At 43.0% G+C, this 24,901-nt stretch overlaps 1 long non-coding RNA gene across 1 annotated transcript; it reads right to left on the minus strand.

Annotated features, from left to right (window-relative positions):
- Positions 1-1,805: 1,805 nt before the first annotated feature.
- On the minus strand, positions 1,806-19,243 carry LOC109909753 (uncharacterized). The gene is made up of 3 exons (XR_002257794.2): positions 18,841-19,243; positions 2,306-2,374; positions 1,806-2,143 (listed from the first exon to the last, which is right to left on the minus strand). It is a non-coding gene; the product is annotated as an uncharacterized LOC109909753 (long non-coding RNA).
- Positions 19,244-24,901: the final 5,658 nt, after the last annotated feature.

Genomic DNA, 24,901 nt, shown 5'->3' on the forward strand with positions numbered 1-24,901 from the left:
GTGCCGTACCGCTAGATGAGAACTGTGCGGTCGTGGACCCACTGTTCAGTAAAACTATGACTCAGCCTCACACCCTTTTTGAGGTGTTTTCCCACCAGCTCCGGGACCTCACAGTTGACAGGAACGACCCCTGAACTTTTTGACACTGTCTACCTGTTACGTGACTGTCATGTGACTTTCTCTCTCTGTCTGGCTTGCCAGTAATGAGGGGTCATACACAACCTCTCGTCCTTTACTGTAGTGGACTGTACGGCATATTAGGTTAGGGAGTCTTCAGTTGTTTCTGTCTGACTACTGATGACTTCTTTATACGGATGCAGTAAAACCGATGCGTTGTCAGTGGTAAAGAACAAAATCAATGCAAACAATAGCAATAGTAAGACCTCTATGTCATCCATGGTCACACCTGTGGAAATAATACATTTCCTCAAGATGAGGTTTCAAAACGTCATGACCAGTATTGTTCAGTTTCAGTAATATCAATGGAGTTTCAGTGTTGGATTGGTTTTCACGTGGATATTTTACAGGCTTGAAGTTCTGAGTACTTTGTGGATTACCACATACTGTATAGCAGATACTAATCCCTATGGGGCCGTGCTTATTTGAACGCCCCTCTGTAATTTAGCGGCATGTCAACACCCCTCCAGGTCTCTGTATTACTTTCCCTCTTTCTAACTCTCTCTCCCTCTCTCTCTCTCTCATTGGCTATCTCTTTTCAAACCTTCTGAAAGTCTCTCCCTGGTTCCTCAGTAATATGAGAATCTGAAGTTGCAATATGCTTTCTCTTTTTTCCTTCTCCCCATCCCCCCTATTTGTCTCTCCCTCGCTCCCTATCATATTTCTACATTCTTCCCCCACTCAAGGATGTGGGGCCAGCGTAGCCTAGCAGGAGGTTGAGGGGCGGGAGAGACGGGAAGCAGAAGTAGGAAAATGAAACAAAACGTCCTGTGCTCTCTGACAGTGGTTCCGCAACAGCAGACTTTTTTTCTTTCGCTGGTCTAGTGGAGATAAAAGAAAGCACATGAGAGCGATTGGGAAACCAACGGAGGCAGCTTCCCCTAAATGTTTCATAACACCATCAGTGCCTGTAAATCCTGTAGAGGGAAACACAGGCATGTGAACTCAAATGAGACCGGCAATATAATAAGGGGAATGGAGTGTGTTCCAAAACCTTTGATTGCTATGGGAGAATAGCATTGTTTTATGAAAGAGGGAAGAGGTAATGAAACATTTTGTCAGACTGGAAGGGAAGGAAAGTTTTTTAAAAAAGGGCAAGAAATGGTTAGAAGGAGAGGGGGATGGAGGGAGGGAGGGAGGGAGTGGGCGTGGGAGTCTGCCGTGCGTCACGCCAGGGCTGATGTGCAGGCGCTATCTCTGCACCATACCGCCTATCAACATTCCCCACTCCACTGATAACAGGCCCTACTTCTCTCTCTCTCTCTCTCTCTCTCTCTCTCTCTCTCTCTCTCTCTCTCTCTCTCTCTCTCTTTTTTAAATTAATTTTTTTATTTAACAAGGCAAGTCAGTTAAGAACAAATTCTTATTTACAATGACGGCCAAGCCTGGACGACACTGGCCCAAATGTGGGCCGCCCTGTGGGACTCCCAATCACGGCCAGATGTGATACGGCCTGGATTCAAACCAGAGACTGTAGCGACACCTCTTGCACTGAGATGCAGTGCCTTAGACCACTGGCAAAATTATTTCCCTCTAGGGTAGGCAAACGTATGAGGAGAGAGTTTCAGTGATTTGTGCTGCCGTCCTCTGGGTGTCATGTTGAATAATAACTGACACTAGTGCCTGACTCGGGCCAATCAAATCAAATCCAGATGTATTTATACAGCACATTTAGGACATGGGATGCAATGCAATGTGCTTTACAGGGGGAAAAAAAAACACAAAAAAAACAAGGAAAATAAAAGCTGAAATATTTACGACACAACAAACACAAGATAAAAAAATGAAAGAATGACAAACAGCGGCCAAAGGAAAAGTATGTTTTTACATACTTTAAGTAGAAAAGTATGTTTTAGTAAAAATATGTTTTAGTATCTTTTTTAAATATTTGGCCACAGTTTCGGCCCCCCTCAGGTTCTTTGGCAGGCTATTCCAGATGCTGGGGGCATAATCTCTTGGTCCAAGGCTTTGGGATAAAGGGAAAGATAGTTAAAAGGTCAGTGCCAGAGGACCTGAGAGACCTACTTGGTACATAAATTCAAAGCATGTCTGACATGTATTGGGGTTCACAATCGTGGATTGATTTAAGAACCAATAGCATAAACTTAAAATGAATTCTAAAACTCACAGTCAGCCGGTGCAGAGACCTTAAAACAGGTGTAATGTGTGCTCTCCGTCTGGTCTTGGTCAGCCATGTCTAAATGGAGAAATGTGGAAATATAATAAATGATCATAACAACAATAATCACAACAGCAGTAGTACATAAAAATGGTTGTGTGGACACGTTGTGTAGACATGTTCCATACCATACAGTGCATTTGGAAAGTATTCAGACCCCTTGACTTTTTCCACATTTTGTTACGTTACAGCCTTATTCTAAAATTTATTTAATTGTTTTTTTTCCCCCTCATCAATCTACACACAGTATCCCATAATGACTAAGCAAAAAGGTTTAGACATTTTTGCAAATGTATTATAAATAATAAACTGAAAAATTACATTTACAAAAGTATTCAGACCCTTTACTCAGTACTTTGTTGAAGCACCTTTGGCAGCGATTACAGCCTCGGATCTTCTTGACGCTAACAGCTTGGCACACCTGTATTTGGAGAGTTTCTCCCATTCTTCTCTGCAGATCCTCTGAAGCTCTGTCAGGTTGGATGGGGCGCGTCGCTGCACAGATATTTTCAGGTCTCTACAGAGATGTTCGATTGGGTGCAAGTTCGGGTTCTGGCTGGGCCACGCAATGACATTCAGAGACTTGTCCAGAATCCACTCCCGCGTTGTCTTCGCTGTGTACTTAGGGTCATTATCCTGTTGGAAGGTGAACCTTTTTCCCAGTATGAGGTCCTGAGCGCTCTGGAGCAGGTTTTCATCAAGGGTCTCTCTGTACTTTGCTCTGTTCATCTTTCCCTCGATCCAGATCAGTCTCCCAGTCCCTGCCGCTGAAAAACATCCCCACAGCATGATGCTGCCACCACCATGCTTCACCATCGGGATGGTGCCAGGTTTCCTCCAGATGTGATGCTTGGCATTCAGGCCAAAGTGATCAATGTTGGTTTCATCAGTCCAGACAATCCCTTAGGTGCCCTTTGGCAAACTCCAAGCGGGCTGTCATGTGCCTTTTACTGAGGAGTGGCTTCTGTCTGGCCACTCTACCATAAAGGTCTAATTGGTGGAGTGATGCAGAGATAGTTGTCCTACTGGAAGGTTCTCCCATCTCCACAGAAGAACTCTGGAGCTCTGTCAGAGTGACCATGAAGATCTTGGTCTCCTCTCTGACCAAGGCCCTTCTCCCCCGATTCACCAGTTTGGCCGGGCGGCCAGCTCTAGGAAGAGTATTGGTGGTTCCAAACTTTTTCCATTTAAGAATGACGGAGGCCACTGTATTCTTGGGGACCTTCAATGCTGCAGAAACGTTTTGGTACCCTTCCCCAGATCTGTGCCTTCACACAATCCTGTATCAAAACTCTACGTACAATTCCTTCAAACTCCTGGGTTGGTTTCTGCTCTGACATGCATTGTGAACTGTGGGACTGTCAGATCTCCCCAAGGAGATGTGGGTGTGGAGTCAGGCGCAGGAGAAACGAGTTCAAAAGAAAAGGGCGTTTCATTTAACTAGCTCAAAAAAAAACCAGGAACACCGGACTACAGCAATAGCCACGAACACCCCCACTCAGACACAGTCTAGGGAAAAACACCTGTAAAACATGAGCTAATAAAAACGAAACCCAAACTCCCTGACAGTTCAAACGAAAACAATCCTGCACAAAACCCCAAAGGAAATGTCGAATTAAATACCCCCCCCCCCCCCCTAATTAACCAAAAGGAAACCAGGTGAAACACAAAACAGACATAACCAAAAGAAAAGGAAAAAGGATCGGTGGCAGCTAGTAGACCGGCGACGACGACCGCCGAGCGCCGCCCGAACAGGGCGAGGAGCCACCTGCGGTGGAAGTCGTGACAGGGACCTTGTCAAATAGACAGGTGTGTGCGTTTCCAAATCATGTCCAAACAATTGAATTTCCCACAGGTTGACTCCAATCAAGTTGAAGAAAGATCTCAAGGATGATCAATGGAAACAAAGAGCTGATGGTCAGAATACTTATTTTTATTGATGTTTTATACATTTTCTATACATATTCTAAAAACCTGTTTTCACTGTGTCATTATGAGGTATTGTGTGTCAATTGATTTTTATTTAATCCATTTTAGAATAAGGCTGTAAAGTAAACACAATGTGGAAAAAGTCAAGGGTTCTGAATACTTTCCGAATGTACTGTAACTTCCCCATACTTTTCTGAAAGGTCATGTCTGCTGAACATTTCTCTTTAGTCACATTTCAATCCGCAAATAGTTTAGATAATACTTTCAAATTTAAGTACAGGGGAAACGCAAACCTTGTTGGTGTATCCCTTTCACCAATCAGATCTTTAGCCAATGTGTCTGGTGACATCTCCCTAATGAATGTTCTCTCATATAAAAGTAGGCCAAAGGTACCGTGCAACACCTTTCTGATATCTCACACTCCGCTTTGTATGTCTCCTAGGAGCGTATGTGTGTTACCCCTATTCCTGCCTGTGTAGTTCCTCTGTCTGCTGAAGGAGGTTTCTCCATTCTGCCGTGCTCTCACGTATGCTCTGTATTTGCCACCATGGCACTATTGACACTCAAAGCAGAAAGAAGTGCAAGGCTAAGCAATAACAGCAAATGAGTGCACATGTACGTGCACACACACACACACACACACACACACACACACACACACACACACACACACACACACACACACACACACACACACACACACACACACACACACACACACACACACACACAGTCCCTCAGACTTTCAAAGGGAACCTTGTGAGGAGGGTGAAAACATTTAGGTCATGTTCATGCTTTGCAAATCACCAAATAATTGATTAAAACAAACTGTTTTGCAAAATTGGTCTACAGTAGTCTCAACAGCAATCTCTGGGGTAGCACCATGGTGTTGCTGGAGGACAGTTAGTTTCTGACCTCCTCTGGGTATATTGGTTTTCACCCTCTTCCATAGACTTACACAGTAATTATGACAACTTCCGGAGGACATCCTCCAACCTATCACAGCTCTTGCAGTGTGAACTGAAATGTTGTCCACCCAATCAAAGAATCAGATAATTATTATAGTACTGAATGCTTAAGCTACAGATAGCTAGTACTGCGGTGCATGAAATGTGGCGAGTCGTTGACTCAAAGTGAGAGAAAGACAATTGTTGAACAGTTCTGAAGAAATGTATTTCTTCAAAAATTAAGAAGCCCGAGAGAGAGTGAGAGTGAGAGTGAGAGTGAGAGAGAGAGAGAGATACAGTGCCTTCAGAAAGTGTTTTTTAGACTCAGCAATCTACACACAATACCCCATAATGACAAAGTGAAAAAAGCTTATTTAAAAATAAATAAAAAAATACCTTATAAGTAATCAAAACCTTTGCTATGAGACTCGACATTGAGCTCAGATACATCCTGTTTCCATTGATCATCCTTGATGTTTCTACAACTTGAATTAAATCCATTGGACATGATTTGGCTAGGCACACACTTCTATTTAAGGTCTCAAAGTTGATAGTGCATGCCAGAGCAAAAAACAAGCCATGAGGTCGAAGGAATTGTCCGTAGAGCTGCGAGACAGGATTGTGTCGAGGCACAGATCAGGGGAAGGGTACCAAAAGTTTCTGCAGCATTGAAGGTCCCCAAGAACACAGTGGCCTCCATTCTTAAATGGAAGAAGTTTGGAAACACCAAGACTCTTCCTAGAGCTGGCCACTTGGCCAAACTGAGAAATCGGGGGAGAAGGGCCTTGGTCAGGGAGGTGACCAAGAACCTGATGAGCACTCTAACAGTGCTCTAGAATTCCTCTGTGGAGAAGGGAGAATCTTTCAGAAGGACAACCATCTCTGAAGCACTACTTCAATCAGGCCTTTATGGTAGAGTGGCCAGACGGAAGCCACTCCTCAGTAAGAGCCACATGACAGCCCACTTGGAGTTTGCCAAAAGGCACCCATGGACTCTCAGACCATGAGAAACAAGATTCTCTCATCTGATGAAACCAAGATTGAACTCTTTGGCCTGAATACCATACATCACGTCTGGTGGAAACCTGGCACCATCCCTACGGTGAAGCATGGTGGAGGCAGCATCATGCTGTGGGGATGTTTTCAGTGGCAGGGACCTGGAGACTAGTCAGGATTGAGGTAAAGATGACCGGAGCAAAGTATAGGGAGATCCTTGATGAAAACCTGTTCTAGAGCGCTCAGGACCTCAGACTGGGGCGAAGGTTTAACATTCCAACAGGACAATGGCCCAAAGCACACAGCCAAGACAACTCAGGAGTGGCTTCAGGACAAGTCTCTGAATGTCCTTGAGTGGCCCAGCCAGAGCTAGAACGTGAACCCAATGGAGCATCTCTGGAGACACCTGAAACTAGTTCTGCAGTGACGCTCCCCATCCAACCTGACAGAGCTTGAGAGGATCTGCAGAGAAGAATGGGAGAAACTCCCCAAATACAGGTGTGCCAAGCTTGTAGAATCATACCCAAGAAGAGGTATAATCGCTTCCATAGGTGCTTCAACAAAGTACTTAGTAAAGGGTCTGAATACTTATGTGAATGTCATATTTCCTAAACCTGTTTCTGAATTGTCATTATGGGGTATTGTGTGTGGATTGCTGAGGGAAAGAAATCTATTTAATCAGTTTTAGAAGAAGGCTGTAACCTAACACCATTTAGAAAAAGTCAAGGGGTCTAAGTACTTTCTGAAGGCACTGTGTGTTTATATATATATATATATATATATATATTATATATATATATATATATATATATATATTTTTTTTTTTACCTAGCTAGTGAATGCAGCTAGCTAGTTTAGCCTACTCAAACACCTGGCTCAAACAGAGAAGGATGCTATGTTAGCTAGCTGGCTGGCTATGACTATCCAACACTGGAACTCTTCAAAGTCAAGGTAAGCTTTTGGTTTTATATATTAGTTGATAGCCACTGGGGCCGTTTGGTGTAACTACTAAACTGCATGCTGTTCACTGTACTGCATTGCTTGTAGCTGGTTTATTAACTTGTTACTTCTAGTGGCTAGCTATGTTGACTATGACGTTAGGTGACATTGAGGTATGCTGTGTGTAGTGGTTAACGGTTATGGTATGAAGGTTTGGCTTGGAAAGGTTTTGTCACCTGGTCACAGACAGTGCTTGTATTGTGCACTGAAGTCCACAAGCAAGGGGGAGAGGAGGAGAGCAGCAGTGGTGTAAAGTACTTAACTAAACATACTTTAAAGTACTACTTAACTCGTTTTTATGGGTATCTGTAGTTTACTATTTCTATTTTTGACTAGTTTTACTTCACTATATTCATACAGATTTTTTAAAACCTTTTACTCTATACATTTTCCTTGACACTCAAAAGTACTCATTACATTTTGATTGTTTAGCAGGACTGTAAAATCCTCCAATTCATTCACTTATCAATAAAACATCCCTGGTCATCCCCACTGCCTCAGATCTGGTGGAGTGTGCCCCTGGCTATCCATAAATACAAATAAAAAATATAAAAGGATGCCTTCCGTTTTGCTTAATATAAGGAATTTGAAAGGATTTATATACTTTGATACTAAAGAATATTTCAGCAATTACATTTACTTTTGATACTTAAGTACATTTAAGGCGTTTACTCAAGTAATATTTTACAGGGTGACTTTCACTTTCTATTAAGCCATCTTTACTTTTACTCAAGTATGACAATTGAGTAATTTTTCCACCACTGGAAAGTGTGTAGATGCGAGAAGGAATCATACAACGAGGGAAATTATCATGCTGTTTGCATGTGGCTGCTATGAAAGTGAACTGTGATTGCGGTGATCAGGGGTACATTCATTCCGCCAATTCTGTTGAAAAACTTTTCTTAAACGGAAGAAGACGGAATTAAATGGGGATAAGCATAGCTGAATTTGTCCAATAAAAACTCTTGTTTGCAACTGTTGGACTAATGATTACATCCTAGATCAGCTAGATGCAGGCAACAGTGTGCAAGGCGTTATTGAATGTATTACTGTCTGGATAACATTTTCTCTCGACCAGTATAGCAACCTCATGATGGGTATAGGGAAATTTGAGTGTCATGTAGTAAACTAAACCTATTGATGTTACATTGATCTGGGTGAATGGAATATGAATGACAGTCATCCAATATGCTGTAATAGAAATAAAAAAAAATTAAAAAATACTGTCCTTCATCTTAAACGGCACTGACCGCCTCTGGTATGTACTGATAGAAAAACTCAAATCTGACACAATTACTTTTATAACTGTGACATTTACATTCAGCTGACATTGTCCCTCTCTTGCAATTCCCTAATTTAAGAACAGGTTATTTTTCAGGGGCAGCAATCAATTCAGAATCTAAACCTATCCGATTCCATGCATAAACATTTCCCTTCATCGAAACTTGGATACAGTCCACTCCTCTTATCCATCTACCAGTGACTTCTACTCCCAGTGCCCATGGACACTACAGTTTGTCCATGATTGTGAAGTGCAAATATTGCTCTGTAAAATACACTCTACCCTCAAAGGTCATAGCCTTGGGTTTATGTCAGGCCTGGTGTGAGTTCAGATTCAAGGGCTTCTACATCAAAGCAGGGCACCGGTGTGTTTTCAGCACTACATCAAACCCCTTACTGAATATGCCTCTTTTTTTAAAAGGGGGAGGGTTAATCTGAGCAATAATCCACACATCAAACGTCCCGGGACACGTGAGAGAGCCCCAAAATCCTGGGATTATTTCTGATGAAATCCTCCTTAAGAAGGTAAACCTCCCAAGTCGGCCCGATTGTTTTGGCTGTGCTTGGGTTGTACGTAGTTCTGTGAGAGTGACATCTCCTGATCCCGAACCAAAACTCAGGCCTGCCGGAGTCCAAACCTTGGCAAGCCAAGCCATCCGAGTAGAACGCTATAGAGAGGTCCGGAAAAGGGACATATGTAACCACCTCTATCTGGGATAAGGTTGTATTACACTTGAGTCAGTTCTACGTTATCAGAGAAGTTAATGTCATGGCACGCATGGAAGAAATGCATCTGACCGCTCTGGAGGCTTTAGTTTTGAGCTGCTCTTAAAGTTTGTGAGGATTTAAAAGGGGAGTTATCAGGGTCAGGAAGGGTAATAAGCAAGAAGCCAAAGAGCATCGGAGTAATGCTGTGACGCAGGCTGCGGTTGTGTTAATGGGTGAAATCTGCACAGTTAATCCATGTGTTTGAACAGGCCAATCTCTGTTGTTTTGGATGGCAAACAACAGTACTAGAATTCAGTAGCTCTGACAACCTGTTCACATCAGTTCTTCTCAATGTGGGTACATCTGACTTTTTCAGATAGGGTACTGGAAAATGTCTGTTTGGCCCTTTGATGTGGTGTAAATGATCTTCCACCTACGCATCTTTTCTGAATTGTTACAAAGTCTAAAACTTTCTTTGTCTTGGTATATAGGTCATATCTTTCAACAGTGAGCTTAAAAATGCCCAGGTTGAAATGTGTGGATCACAGACTTTTTCAACTCGCCCTTCACACCACACGGCATTGTACCATCTGACATACAAAGGAATCTCTTTTTTTAAGTGACAACTTCATAAGGTGTAATTATTTCAATTAGATGAGCAATGCATTTCATCTTTTGATCAAAACCTTACTTGACTTTCAATGTAGCGTGATTATGTAATCTGCGTGTGAGGTTTTATGTCTTTGTATCCGTCGTTGAAAACGGGAGCATGGGAAACATCTAGAAGGAATATTGAGGTGTGTCGTCCATTGAGCAAACACCACATGCCAACATTATTACATTTTCCATTTGAATCATTTTAACCGACTCTTCTCCAGAACGATTTACAGTTCATCTTAAGATAGCCAGATGGGACAACCACATATCACAGTCACAGTAAGTACATTTTTCCTCAAATTAGCTATCAGCAAAGTCGATGGTGATAAGGGGAAACAAATCCCCTAAGAAGAGTTAGGGATTCATGTTTTCGGGAAGATTGGCAGGAACTCTACTGTCCTAACTTCAGGGGGAAGTTGGTTCCACCATTGAGGTGGGCAAAGAGACCAGAGGTGACAGAACGGAGTACTTGGGTTGGGGTGTAGGGTTTGAGCATAGCGTTAAGGTAAGTTGTAGATGCGAGCTTCGGCTGGAAGCCAGTGGAGTGTGTGGAGGAGCGGGGTGACATGGGAAAACTTGGGAAGGTTGAACAACAGGTGGGCTGCAGCCTTCTGGATACATTGCATGGGTTTGAAGGCACAAGTGGGGAGCCCAGCCAATAGTGAGTCGCAGTAGTCCAGATGGGAGATGACAAGTGCCTGGATTAGGACCTGCACCTCTTCCTGTGTGAGGTAGGGTCGAGTCACTGCTTTGATATTTGCAGAGAATGACAGGGTGTTGCCAAGGTTCTTTGCACTCTGGGAGGGGGACTCCGTGGAGTTGTCATCCGTGATAGAGAGGTCATGGAGCGGGCTGGCTTTCCCCGGGAGGAAGAGCAGCTCTGTCTTGTCAAGGTTGAGCTTGAGATGGTGGGCCAACATCCAAGCTGAGATATTTGCCAGGCACGCAGAGATGCGTGTCGCAACCTGGGTGTCAGAAGGAGGGAAGGAGAAAAGTAGTTGAGTGCCATCTGAATAACAATGATAGGAGAGACCATGTAAGGATATGATGGAGGAAATATATTTTATGACGTCACATAGCAGGTGCAACCTGTTTCTGTTGGCAGCAGGCAGGAAGTCACAGAGTTGGCAGAGAGACGGAGAGAGAGAGAGAGGGAGAGAGAGAGAGAGAGAAAGAGAAAGAGTATGGATGTTTCTTGCTGTTTGGCTGTCTTCACTCTTCTTGAACCAGTTTTAGAGAAAACAGATAAGCCTCTAATATCCCTAGCTAGATGAGTCGAGCCGTGATGTTACATGTCACGTTGTCTATTTTGTACATTTTAATGAGCTGTAAGAAAAGTGAAAAGGTCTGATAATTCAAATCATGATGCATTGAAAGTGGTATGTGTGCCGAGTTGGCTAATTTGCAGGGTAATTTAGGTTAGAAATTATTTCTTATTTCTTCTCAGTTTTATACTGGTCTGGTACAAATTCTTTGGGAATTATTGAGAGAAAAGATATACTAAACAATCTTAGCAATTACATGTCACTATAAACATTTGTATAGTGAAGACTTGGCCCAACTAGGGAAGTAAGTGACTCATGATATACTTTGAGGTCAACCAAAAACCATTTTTTTGGGCAAGTGAGAATTTCCTTTGAAAAGAAATGCCTTGCATTTTGTCCACTTATCAGGTCTCCTTGGTTTTGGCTGGCAAGAGAGATAGATAGAGGCTTCTCCTTTCCTTTCCTCTCTCCTCGTCTCTGTGGGGCCCGTTCGGGGGCTTAGTCACTTGGGTGTGAATCAGAGGCCACATTTGCACCGAACAAAGTGACTCACCCTGCTGCCTTAAGTCATAGGAATGCACGCAATGCAGGCTGCAAGATGGCCGCCTCTGGGCTGGCTGCATACAGACTCTAGCTGAGAGAGAGGTTTAGGTTTGACTCCCTCACTGCCAGAGAATTCCCCCCCTCTGCCCTTCTCTTTATCCCCCTTCAGTCACACTGATTTGGTACACCATTTTAAACAGGTTGATTAATGTCTTCAGAACCAGATAGCTTTGACTGATGCTTATGTTTAACCCAGAATTCCCTGCATAGTTTTGAGGTTGATAATAACCTGCATATGAACAAATGACAAATGTTTGGCTTTTTTTAGTCACCCATGTCATGCTTTTTTAACAACCTATTTACCTCTTAATGTTATGACAGTAAAACCCTATTTGTATGCCCATATAAACTACCGTTCAACATTTTGGGGTAACTTAGAATTGTCCTTGTTTTTGAAAGAAAAGCACAACGCTGTGTACTACTCCCTTCACAGAACAGCCCAAACTGGCTCTAACCAGAATAGAAAGAGGACTGGGAGGCCCCGGTGTACATCTGAACAAGAGGACAAGTACATTAGAGTGTCTAGTTTGAGAAACAGACGCCTCACAAGTCCTCAACTGGCAGCTTCATTGAATAGTACCAGCAAAGCACCAGTCTCAACATCAGCAGTGAAGAGGTGACTCCGGGATGCTGGCTTTCTAGGCAGAATTCCTCTGTCCAGTGTCTGTGTTCTTTTGCCCATATTAATATTTTATTTTCATTGGCCAGTCTGAGATATGGCTTTTTCTTTGCAACTCTGCCTAGATGGCCAGCATCCCGGAGTCCCCTTAGGTGTAATTATGCACCTTCAGTCATCAGGCGAATGCTTAACAATATTTTATCACTTTCTGGTAAGATCATCAAGCCTTTCATACTGAGAGAGCTTTCATGAGAGTTTCAAGCCCCTCTGAAAGGGAGGAAGGGGTCTGGGGAATGTTCAGACTTTTCTTGGAGTATCCTTTTCCGTATGAAATGCAGTCCAGGCTTTCCCACATGTTTTTAATTTCCTTCCTTCTCTGCCCGTCATCTGGAAGCCCTTCTCATTTGTTAGTGAAATATAGCTGAGCAGTGTTAGTCACAGGCCCAGTTGGAGCAACTGGAGACGCTGGGAGACGTCGCGCAGTGGGTCCTGTCAAACAATCGCCAGATGTTGGGAGAGGAGGCGGACCAAGACCCTAGGCTTGGGCCTACCATATGGAGGGGTGTGGTAGTGGACTAAATGTTGTGCGTGTAGCCTACTGGGGGTGTATGATAATGGGTCAAAGGCTTGGGCCTGGGCCTATGGAGGGGTGTGGTAGTAATGGAGGGAATGATTCAGTCTTACTCTGCTCCAATTTATGTCATTAGTATTTAGGGGTACAGAAGTGTAATAAAATGGTGTATTATTACATTCTTAGCTGATTTGAACAAAGTGGTTTCAAAAAGGGGCACTCTACTGTCAGACTGTCATGACGTTTAGTCACACCTAATGTATGTCTGCTGAAATAAATAATCTGCTGAACAAATTGTGTGGTTACCGACTTTGCATACATGATTTATATTTTAAATGTGTATTTATACATTTCTATTAGAAATGTGCTGTCTTTGAAAGCGTCCCACATGTAACAGAACATTCCTGGTTTCCGTTATGTTTGTAAAGTCAGCATTTGTAGTCAGCAAAAAAAACTATGAAAGTTTTCCATCCCCCAGAGACCATATCACAATTCCTTCAGCTCATTCCTCTGGCTGAAAGCTCAGGGCATGTGTTGGAAAAAGTCTCCAGGGAGATGCCTTTCAAACGATGCAGTTCTGCTTCCCACCCACGCTATCCTCAGCTCTTATCATGAAGAACTATGAAGAGCCTAGGACTAAAGCAAAACATCTGTAGTCCTAGATCGGTGAGGAGGAAGGTGAGAGCTGCATTCTTGCCCTGTGAAGGTGATGTCCATTGGAGGAGAGATCTGCTGCTTGATTGGTGGCTTTTCTTTTCAATCAAGCTGCCAAGAGCATAAAACAGACAGCGTGGCCAAGAGTACATCCACAGGTTTCTAAGAATTCTGACAATTCCAAGAAAGAGTGATTAATACCGCTCACTAATTACCCTCTTAACGAGAAATATTTTGTGATTCTAAACCTTATGTTCCCACAGCCTAAAAATGACTGGCAGCTTAAAATCATGGGGGCGGGTGATCTCTTTTCAACCTGACCTCGTTTCTTCACAAGTTCAACACTTTGCTTCCCACTGGATGCACATGAGAAGCTTTACTGTCAAAAACATCCAGAGACATACCACTGCTAACGCTAACTCAGCCTGCCAATGTTTTGGCATTGACCGGTGTGACTGTAATGTTTGATTTGAACCGGTAAATGTGAAACATTTGACATCTTTTGATTTATGACGTCACTTACAAGTGGACTTTTCAGCCTGTGTTCTTCTTATGCTCATATTGTGGAAGAACCCAAAGCTTGCATGACCAGTGTTTGTGACAAAACTTAACCCCCCCTCTCCTATAACTACTTGTTGTTGCTATCTACTGACTCACTGCTGTAAATCAGGTTGTCTGCCATTCCTTCGCTGTGTTGTCACAGTATTGCTTATTCTGCCAATCAACAGTGCTTCTTTGTCAAATGGGCACTTGAGACAGAAGGAAGTTATTTAAAAGAATAACACCCCACAAAGCGTTCTCTCATTCACAGCATCTGAGCATTTTCATTGTTTTGATTGTCTGCCATGTTGTCACTAACATTAAGTCAATCCATGTGTCTTCTTTTGTTCCCTCACAGATGAATCCATCTGCAGCACCTAAACCACAGTGAAACAGAGTCACATGAGGTGGAATTGAGCAAGGAGTGAACACGGAGGCCTAGTCATAGGCTACAATGACTCAGGCCTAGAGGACCCAATTTACCCACCCGCTAGCTCTGAGACAAATACTCATTCTTCTCCATATTCACAACTATTTCTGCACATAACTTCACATTCTGAGAACTTGGTTTACCACTTCTCGAAAGTGCCATGAGTTGTGTTGTGGAGTATAAGAATATGGACCAAGAACGAATCTTGATTTTGATACAGGTTCATACCGTTCCCACACGTGAAAAGTGAGAACAAGGCCTAGAGTAAGATTATGAGTAAGATTTTGGTACAGAGCCAATATTGGGCCCTTTTCAGCTCTTAAAGGGAAAAAAATAACCCTTGTGGTCAACCAAACTACAAATATTTGCCCGGCGTGGTTTGCTGTAGTCATCACAATTCTTTGGTGGCAAATGTAGTTGATTTTTCCTTTAAGGTTCTAGATTAAAAAAAAATTTAAAGAGTGCACCACAAATCATGTCATCACAAAGCTGATTGGTGGAACAAGGGCCAGTGTGACAGAAGTTTGCTGTAGTCATCACAATTCTTTGGTGGGAAATGAAGCCTTGTTTTTTCCATTTGCTATTGACGATAAGACACACATCTTTATCTCATCCTCAAATATGATAGATAACATTTCCATAACACAATGAAATAGGACCAACCTGAGGAGCAATTGGTTATACAACACAGGGCAGGCACCTGATTGGTAGATTTATAAGTAGCGTCATAAATAATGACATCATACGATATCATCTGATTGGTGGAATAATGGCCAGTGTGAGTCCCTGGTTTACAGCCTTACCCCTAGGCGTGTGTTGTGCCATAAGACAGTACTGATTTATGGAGCTGTCTTTGATTGGGCAAGTCTCTGAGCTGGTGAAACGGGTTATACTGTCCCACAGCAGGGACAGAACACATCACAGTTTTACCTGGAAGTCCGGGTGGGGCACAGGTAGGGACGAGGCCCCACTTGACACAAAATCCACAGGACAACAATGAATTGCCTGTCAAAATGTCCCAGTGATATACGATCTAGAGTACTCAACCTAAGAATGATGAAACCATGCAGATTACTACATTGTTCCAATGGAAAAGATCACAAATTTGCAGAATGTCGTTTTTTATGTGTCACAATTCATTGTCCCTCAACAATAGTGAGAGAAGCATTCCTTGTCATACTATTTTCAAATATTGAACTCTGTGACTGAGTTAAAATAGCCGTCAAGACCTAGCACACTCTTTTGAACCACTCACACATTTCAGGTCAGGTTAGTGAATGGTGGGGTTGAGGCAGAGGCTTCATGCAGGTAATAACACACAGACACAGACACACACAGACAAACACGCACGAGCACAAACAACTGACCTTTACGCCGGTAATGTTTCCTCTCAGTATCAAAACAAAAAAATGAATCTATTAAATAATTATGTCAGCATTACTACCATTCCTGGAAAGAATGAATCTACGTAAACTCCAGTGACTTGCATTTTGAAGCCAACCTGTTCACATTAATTCTTGCTTCAAGGCCCCTTTACATGAGGCAACAAATGATTACATGGAAATGTTGAATAGTAAGGTCAAGTGGACTAAGTGACTAAAGTTCTGCCTTTTTGTTGGGTGACCGTGGTTTATTCCATGTTCTGTCTCTGTCTGTTGTCTATTCAGAGAACCCGCACCCTATTTTAAATAGATTGTCCCATCCAGTCACTGATATTTAGAAAACTGGAAAGACAAGCTTAGCTTACTGTAAATCTTGCATTCCCAGACCGAAATACGGTGTATATAAATAATGGTAAAATATTTGTACGGTATATACACGGAGTATACAAAACACGCTCTTTCCATGACATAGACTGACCAGATGAATCCAGGAGGAAGCTATGTTCCCTTATTGATGTCACTTGTTAAATTCACTTTAATCAGAGTAGATGAAAGAGAGGAAACAGGTTAAAGAAGGATTTTTAAGCCTTGAGACAAATGAGACATGGATTGCATATGTGTGCCATTCAGGGGGTGAACGGGCAACACAAAAGATGTAAGTGCCTTTGAATGATTTATGGTAGTAGGTGCCAGGCGCACCGGTTTGTGTCAAGAACTGCAACGCTCCTGGGTTTTCCACGCTCAACAGTTTCCCGTGTGTATCAAAAAATGGTCCACACCACCCAATGGACATCCAGCCAACTTGACGCAACTGTGGGAACCATTGGAGTCAACATGGGCCAGTATCCCTGTGTAATGCTTTCGACACCTTGTAAGGTCCATGCCCCGTCATATTGAGGCTGTTCTGAGGGCAAAAAGGGGGGGAGGGGAGGGGGGGGGGTGCAAACTCAATATTAGGAAGGTGTTCCTAACGTTTGGTATACTCAGTATATGTCAGAGACAATACAAAAGGGGACGTACTAAACATCTGACTGTGCACTAGCTGGTGCTAGGTTACAATGTTGACTGCCATTAGAAAGTTTCAGTCGACTTGATTCACTTAACCTGCTCTGTGGGCCACATGTCTTAACTACGTGTCCGACTCTCTTGTCTCTCGCTTTCCCTCTGCCTCTCACCCATACACACACGTACAACCTCACACATACTCATAGACTACCGTTCATACTTTGTAGCTTTAAAGATTGAGCCGTTACCTCATGAAGCCTTCTGTGTGAAGTGTTTGTTTGCAACGTAATGTAGGTGAGGGAAGAGCAGAGGCGGCTCTGCAGGTTGTTCAAGGAGCGGTTTGTGGTGTAAGTCTCCCACAGCTGTGAGCTACTAGGGTGTTGTTCACCATTCACCAACCAAACCTCCTCACAAGCCTTATTTCCCACCCTTCGGGGACAAACACCGTCCAGCATTTTTTCTGACTCTGTTTTCCCAGGCCTTTGGCCAAGTGTTTGCAGAGTGAGTTTGTGTTTCTGCCTGTTAGTAATAACAGCCCTCAGATTTCTAAATGTGGCCAGTATCACAGCTGGCTGAAAGGAGAGAGCTGTGGGCAGAGATTGTTGGAAGGGGGTGGGGATGGGGAGGTTTCTATACATGTAAGGTTGTGTCAGAGCCCTGGATGTTGTGCTAGTGTATGCTAAATACATACTACACAGTCAGTAGTAGATCTTTAGTAGAAAGAAGAATAACACAGGAAAAGGTTCTCAGTGCCTGTTATAATAACACAACAGAGCCAAAGGGGAAGCCATGCTAGTAATGATGCCGTACAGATTAACAAAGAGCAGACAAAGGAATTCAGTTAAATATCAATTTATCCTTATCAATGGTCATTTTTAGCTCATGCGTCGTATCAGTGAAGGAGATTTGCAGACTTTACCCTTCAACCATAAAACAATCTTAGGACCAGAGTAATGTTTTACCACAGAAGGAGGGAAAGAAACTTCCTGAATGAAAGTTCTGTCTCAAAAAGGTTGACATGGTTCTTTAGGCGTTTCCACCGACAAAATAATGTATAGATTGACCTACTTCAGAGACAATCGATATAGGCATTGCTAACGCTCACCTGATTTGACAATGTGCAGGTGGCTAGGTGTAAGCTTGCCAATGTTAACAAAAAAATCTATGGGACAAGTGACAGCTCATCGAAATACATTGTTTTACACCTCTGTAGTTCTAGGCCAGTTGTTGTGTGGGCAAGCTTATCTGCCACGTGTGCATATGAAGATACTACTCCTTCTACCAATAGGTCTGTGTCTTTTATGGCTTAAGCTGGTAGTGCAATTGATTTGTAACCCAAGTCAGTGGTTAATGTTTAGTAGCCCAGACAACCTCAGGCTGCCCTCATTCTAATGGACGTAGGACTCAATTTCTCACTTTATTGTACCTTTTATTAGGTCTGTACACTCTGCCCGCTGTACTGTAAAGGCTCTCTGACGTCAATGTCTGTGCTTGGCCTGAATACTGTTAGGCAAACAGCCTTTGGACTGTGTAGAGGAGGAACTGCACACTTCCTCTGTATTCTTGCGTTGCGGTTAGCCTGTGGTACTCCGTATTGTATTATAGTATAACGGCACTAAAACCTTTTTATGGCAGACTGAAATAATTCAGTGTTGATCGATCAGTCTTTTATTTCATCCTAGATGCGGGGACCATCTCAAAATGGGAAATGTTCTCATTCATAATTGAGACGAACGTGCCTGCTTAAACTTCAACTGAGGTTTTTGATTAAAGACTTATGCTGGCTACACAGTATCTAGACATGGCCACTATTTACACTGCACTGGTCAAAGCATGGCCTGGGCCCGGGTGGAAACAGCACACCCTCATAGCGGTGCCTTTGTTTTTCTTCTTCTTACCTCTACGTCATGGTGTCTCCATTCTCGCCTGTCGGTGTGAAGCGCACGTTACCAGCACAACCACAACATCCTGTCCATGCAGACTGCTTGTTGACTGCTCGGGGAGCTGTGCAGAGGGGCGGCTGCTGATTTTAGGTATGCTAATAAGACGCGTGGGAGTGTTAACTGCACGCGCAAACACGGTCTAATGAGAACAGAAAAGTCCTTACACGCAGCATGGGTTTGACTCTATTTTGATGGTTTGATTTTGATTTGAATCTCTTTTAGTCCCCATTTGGACTAATCTTCCAAGAGTCCTTAAACGATGGTAATACCGGTATGTGAGTTTAGTAAGTAAAGGTAGTCCCTTTTTAGTGTCATAATGGCTGGCTTTGGTGAGTCAGCAAGCACCATTTGGGTCAGTATGAACATGGTTCATCTTTGCACTGGTTGAGCAAATGTTTTTCATCTGTCTGATCACTTCTGAGAACATGACTGTATCAGGTGCAGGGTGAAGGTCACATAGTGTGGGAAGTAGAGCAGGTTGCGAAAGCATGTACACATGCATTGTTCATGCCTGGGTGACTGTACCAACCACAGTCTAACAGACCGCGTGTCTTAGAAATGGGAAAGTCAAAGTGCTTTCCCGCTCAGCATGTTCACACAACACAAACGTATGATCATCTGACCCTCACACCTATTCTTAGGCTACACAGCAACCAAATCATTTCCCATATAATACATGTTCATTATCAAAGCTTTATCAAGGAATCAAACTCACTATCTATTGGATAACTGTTGTAGTTAACTTCTAACTGGTGACTCATTCCACTCAATACCATTTATATTTTAATGTTCAGGTGATACACTTCCCTATCACTGCAATTATAGCCTATATATGATTGCTATTAAGTGTGTCCCCTTTTCTAGTACATAGAAAGCACGAGGAATTAGTTGCTTTGTGTACGTGAAGTTGGTCACTTGTCCGGATTGGCTCCCTACCTTTTTCCATAGGAACAGTTCTCATGACCCAGCAACTAGCCGCACACGCCTCAGAGGGACACCCAGAATCTGTAGTCTGAGGGACGGAAACATGTTATTGTTAGGCAAAGTCGCGGTCAGTTCATGGCATTATATCCTCATTCCCTCTGCCCCTTCTCAAGAAGCAGCTCCCTCGATTCCAGAATGTCATGCAATAGACGATGTTACACATGTTTATGGTTAGTGGCAATGAATGTGTTGCAGAGGGTTGAGATGGAGTGAGGGGTGGTGTGGGTTGGTGGTGTAGGTCGACTTGCTCACTCTCAATGTCATTGTCAGTGCTTATGAACACAGGGGTTGAGTGAAGGAATGGGTGGGTTGTGATCTGACGCATGTGGGGGAGCCCTTTAGTCCAGTTGGGGTTAGATACTGCAGGGGCTTTTTCTGGTGTCGGGGGTGGAGGGTCATGTTGACCTAATCTCTGAGGAATGTCCTTCCTTCAAGGTCCGATTGTGCAAACTCAAGGACAGTGGGTGGACTATTGGCCTGACTGAGTGAAGTTCACTCAAATATCTGACTGTTTAAGTCAAAGACGAGGACTTCAACAGATGACTGCAAGCTGTATTCATTTTGTCATTGGTTTCTGCAACCAAATAATCTCATAATGTATCTTTGTCTCAGAGGTCAAATAGCCCATTGTGTATCAGAAAGGACATACACTACCAGACCAAAAGTATGTGGACAGGTGCTCGTCGAACATCTCATTCCAAAATCATGGGCGTTAATATGGAGTTGGTCCCCCCTTTGCTGCTACAACAGCCTGCACTCTTCTGGGAAGGTTTTCCACTAGATGTTGGTAAATTGCTGCGGATACTTGCTTCCATTCAGCCACAGGAGCATTAGTGAGGTCAGACATTGGTGTTAGGCGATTAGGCCTGGCTCGCAGTTGGTGTTCCAATTCATCCCAAAGGTGTTCGATGGAGTTGAGATCAGGGCTCTGCGCAGGCCAGTCAAATTTTTACACACTGATCAAGACAAACCATTTCATTTCGACAAACCACTTCACTTTGTGCATGGGGGTATTGTCAGTCTGAAATTGGAAACAGCCTTCCCCAAACTGTTGCTACAAAGTTGGAAGCACAGAATCGTTTAGAATGTCATTGTACGCTTTAGCGTTAAGATTTCCCTTCACTGGAACTAAGGGGCCTAGACCAAACCATGAAAAACAGCCCCAGACCAATATTCCTCCTCCACCAAACTGTACAGTTGGCACTATGCATTGGGGCAGGTAGCGTATTCCTGGCATCCACCAAACACAGATTCGTCCATCGGACTGCAAGATGGTGAAGCGTGATTCATCACTCCAGAGAACGCGTTTCCACTGCTCCAGAGTCCAATGGCGGTGAGCTTTACACCACTCCAGCCGACGCTTGGCATTGCGCATGATGATCTTAGGCTTGTGTGCGGCTGCTTTGCCACGGACACCCATTTCATGAAGCTCTCGACTAACAGTTATTGTGCTGATGTTGCTTCCAGAGGCAGTTTGGAACTCAGCAGTGAGTGTTGCAACCGAGGACAGACAATTCAGCACTTGGCGGTCCCGTTCTGTGAGCTTGTGTGGCCTACAACTTTGCGGCTGAGCCGTTGTTGCTCATAGATGTTCCCACTTCACAATAACAGAACTTACAGTTGAACGGGGCAGCTATAGCAGGGCAGAAATTTGATGAACTGACTTGTTGGAAAGGTGGCATCCTATGACGATGCCACGTTGAAAATCACTGAGCTCTTGGAGATTGCATGGCCGTGTGCTCGATTGTATACACCTGTCAGCAATGGGTGGGGCTGAAATAGCCAAATTCACTAATTTGAAGAGGTGTCCACATACTTATATAGTGTATGTGTAAAGATATAAGGTTTTTGCAGTCCAGTTTGGAGCGTTTGAGCAAACAAAGGAAACCAGAGAATAAAAATATATTACAATACAGGTTTTATTTACAGTTAACTTTAATAAAAAGTTCAACAGTATGTACAAGTTGCTTGACAGCTCAAAAATGCAAAAAACACTCCCCCAAGTGAGTTTTTTTCAAGAGAGCTTCACAACACACGTTGTATTAGCAGATCTCTTGAACAATGAATATGAGGCATAGGTTATGTAGGCCTAAAAAGGTCAAATAGTAAATAGACACACATTTAAACAACAGACAACATCAATGATGATACTGCAGTCACTGACGATAGCAGGTGTTCATATTTCCAGTAGCCTATTACAATTAATTTTTTACTTATTTGACCTTTAATTAAGTAAGTTAGTTAGTTAGTCAGTTAAGAACAAATTCTGATTTACAATGACGGCCTACCCTGGGCCAAACCCGGACGACGCTAAGCCAATTGTGCGCCACTCTATGGGACTCCCGATCATGGCCGGTTGTGTTACAGCCCAGGATCGAACCAGGGTCGAACCTCTAGCACTGTAATTCAATGCCTTAGACCGCTGCACCACTCGGGAGCCACAATAGCCTACTTATCCAAAACGGAATAAACCAAAGAAATTCTTGGAGTCCCCGACACAATGTAATGAGGAAGTGAAGCGAGTGCACACCATAGAGATTGTTAGAGTACTCATCTTTGAGTGTCTGTGGCAGCATGGGCAGTGCCATTGAAGCTATCTCCATAGTAAAATAGTCAATATAGTCAATTGTCTTCTATATTGGCTGATTGCTCCCAAATCATAGGAATCCCCACCCAGTTGACTACTTTAAATTGGTGGAAGCCCTCAATGACAATGTTAAAATGGTGCCCTATGGAGAAAGAGAGTGGACGCACTCATTTCGATGTGGCTGTAGAGCAGCTAAGTTCACGTCGCCATAAAACGTTTTTATGGAAAGCTGAAAATACAAGTGAATATGTATTTTCTAAATTACTTAATTAGTTAACCAGGGTACAACTTTGGTTTTAGAAGTGGGGGGGTTATAATTATTATAATATTTTTTTTTTATCCAGTTGAATAAACACTCCAAACAGCCTACCCGACCACTCGGAGACGTCCGCGTGGTCCTAAAGCCCACGATGCCACATTTTGTATCACATTCCAATGATAAAAGTGGGGGGGGCAAAAAATGTCATTCAAAATGTGTGGACATGTCCCCCCCATCCCCAGTGAAAGTTGCGCCCCTTGTAGTTAACCCTTGCAGAGAAATTTCAACCAAATTAGATATATTTACAACAACTATGGGGGAGACCGGTGCCAAATGTAACACGGGTCAGTTGTAAGAGGCTGAATAAATCCGCTTAGAAACCATTTCCAAAGCTCTTATTAAATGTGCCAAAAGCTCGGAAAGTGTGTCTACATGCCTATTTTTTAATATATTTTTTAAATAATTATTGACCTGTGGAACACTCCATGTAACTAAACATATACTTTTTATTTGTAGGATGTGGTCTTTTGATTGGTATAGTTGATGACAATAATTATTGTTGTGTTTTCTCACAAGATTAGTAAAAGCCCCTATGCTCTGGGCTACCTCCACAAAATGAACAAATGGGGTGGAGATAGCCTACCAGTCTACTAGAGAACTCTTGGGAGTCTTAAACCTATTCCTGTCCTCAGTATTTTCTTTCCAAACAGTCATTATGTGTTTGCATATGTTTTTTCCCACTCTTTTAAGAGGAACGACCACCTTGTGTCGTTTTCTGCCGCTGAGCAGCGTTAGCCAGTCGCTCTGACTTGCTGAGGAATTCAGCGGATGGACACGTGTCTTTGGCCGTGCTCCCACATTCCCACATGGTCATCGTGTTCTTGGAGCATCTCTACTACTGTGAATTTGTTATATACATTTTTTTTATTTGACTTTTATTTAACTAGGCAAGTCATTTTTTATGATGGCCTTGGAACAGTGAATGATCTGAGCATTTCCTGAACGGTGGTCCACGCCAAGCTTGGAGGAGATCAGATCTGGAGGAGGAACCAGGACAGGAGGTAAAGGCCATAGGCTAGTGCTAGTGCCATATACAGGACTGGTGCCAGAACAAATCAGTTGGACGGGTCTTTTTGTGTTTTATTAGGGATTCCCATTAGTTGTTGCCAAGGCAGCAGCTACTCTTCCTGTGGTCCTAACGCATCAAGGCACATTAAACAAAAGATAAAACCGTACATCATATAACATCACTACACCACTAGATATCCACAACACAAAATGCACGATACTACAATACAACAATACCACAATGTACATGTGTGTAGAGTGCGTGTGCTAGCGCCTATGTGCGTATGCGTGTGTCTGTGCCTGTGTTTGTGTGTCTCTTCACAGTCCACACTGTTCCATAAGTTGTATTTTATCAGTTTAAAAAAAATCTGATTACTGCTTGCATCAGTTACCTAAAGTGGAATAGAGTTCCATTTAGTCGTGGCTCTATGTAGTTCTCTGCACCTCCCATAGTCTGTTCTGGACTTGGGGATTGTGAAGAGACCTCTGGTGGCATGTCTTGTGGGGTATGCATGGGCGTCCAAGCTGTGTGCTATTAGTTTAAACAGACAGCTTGGTGCATTCAGCATGTCAACACTTCTTACCAAAACAAGCAGTGATGAACCTCCACTTTGACCCATGAGAAATTGACATGCATATAATTCATGTTATATCTCTGTGTACATTGAAGGGCCAGCAGTGCTGATCTGTTCTGAGCCAATTGTAATTTTCTTAAGTCCCGTAGTACAGTAGTCCAGGTGTGACAAAACTAGCGCCTGTAGGACCTTCTTTTTTGATGGTGTTGTTAAAAAGGCACAGCAGCACTTTATTATGGACAGACTTCTCCCCATCTTAGCTACTATTGTATCAACAATAGTTTACAATCCAGGGTTACTTCAAGCAATTTAGTCAACTCAACTTGCTCAATTTCCACATTATTCATTACAGGATTTAGTTTATGGTTTAGTGAATGATTTGTCGCAAATACAGTGCTTTTAGTTTTGAAATATTTAGGACTAAGTTATTCCTTGCCACCCATTCTGAAACTAACTGCAACTCTTAAGTGTTGGAGTCATTTCAGTCGCTGTAGTAGCTGACGTGTATAGTGTTGAGTCATCTGCATACATTGACAAACTGAC

This window comes from Oncorhynchus kisutch, linkage group LG18, assembly GCF_002021735.2.
Source record: "Oncorhynchus kisutch isolate 150728-3 linkage group LG18, Okis_V2, whole genome shotgun sequence".
NCBI classification, from domain to species: domain Eukaryota; kingdom Metazoa; phylum Chordata; class Actinopteri; order Salmoniformes; family Salmonidae; genus Oncorhynchus; species Oncorhynchus kisutch.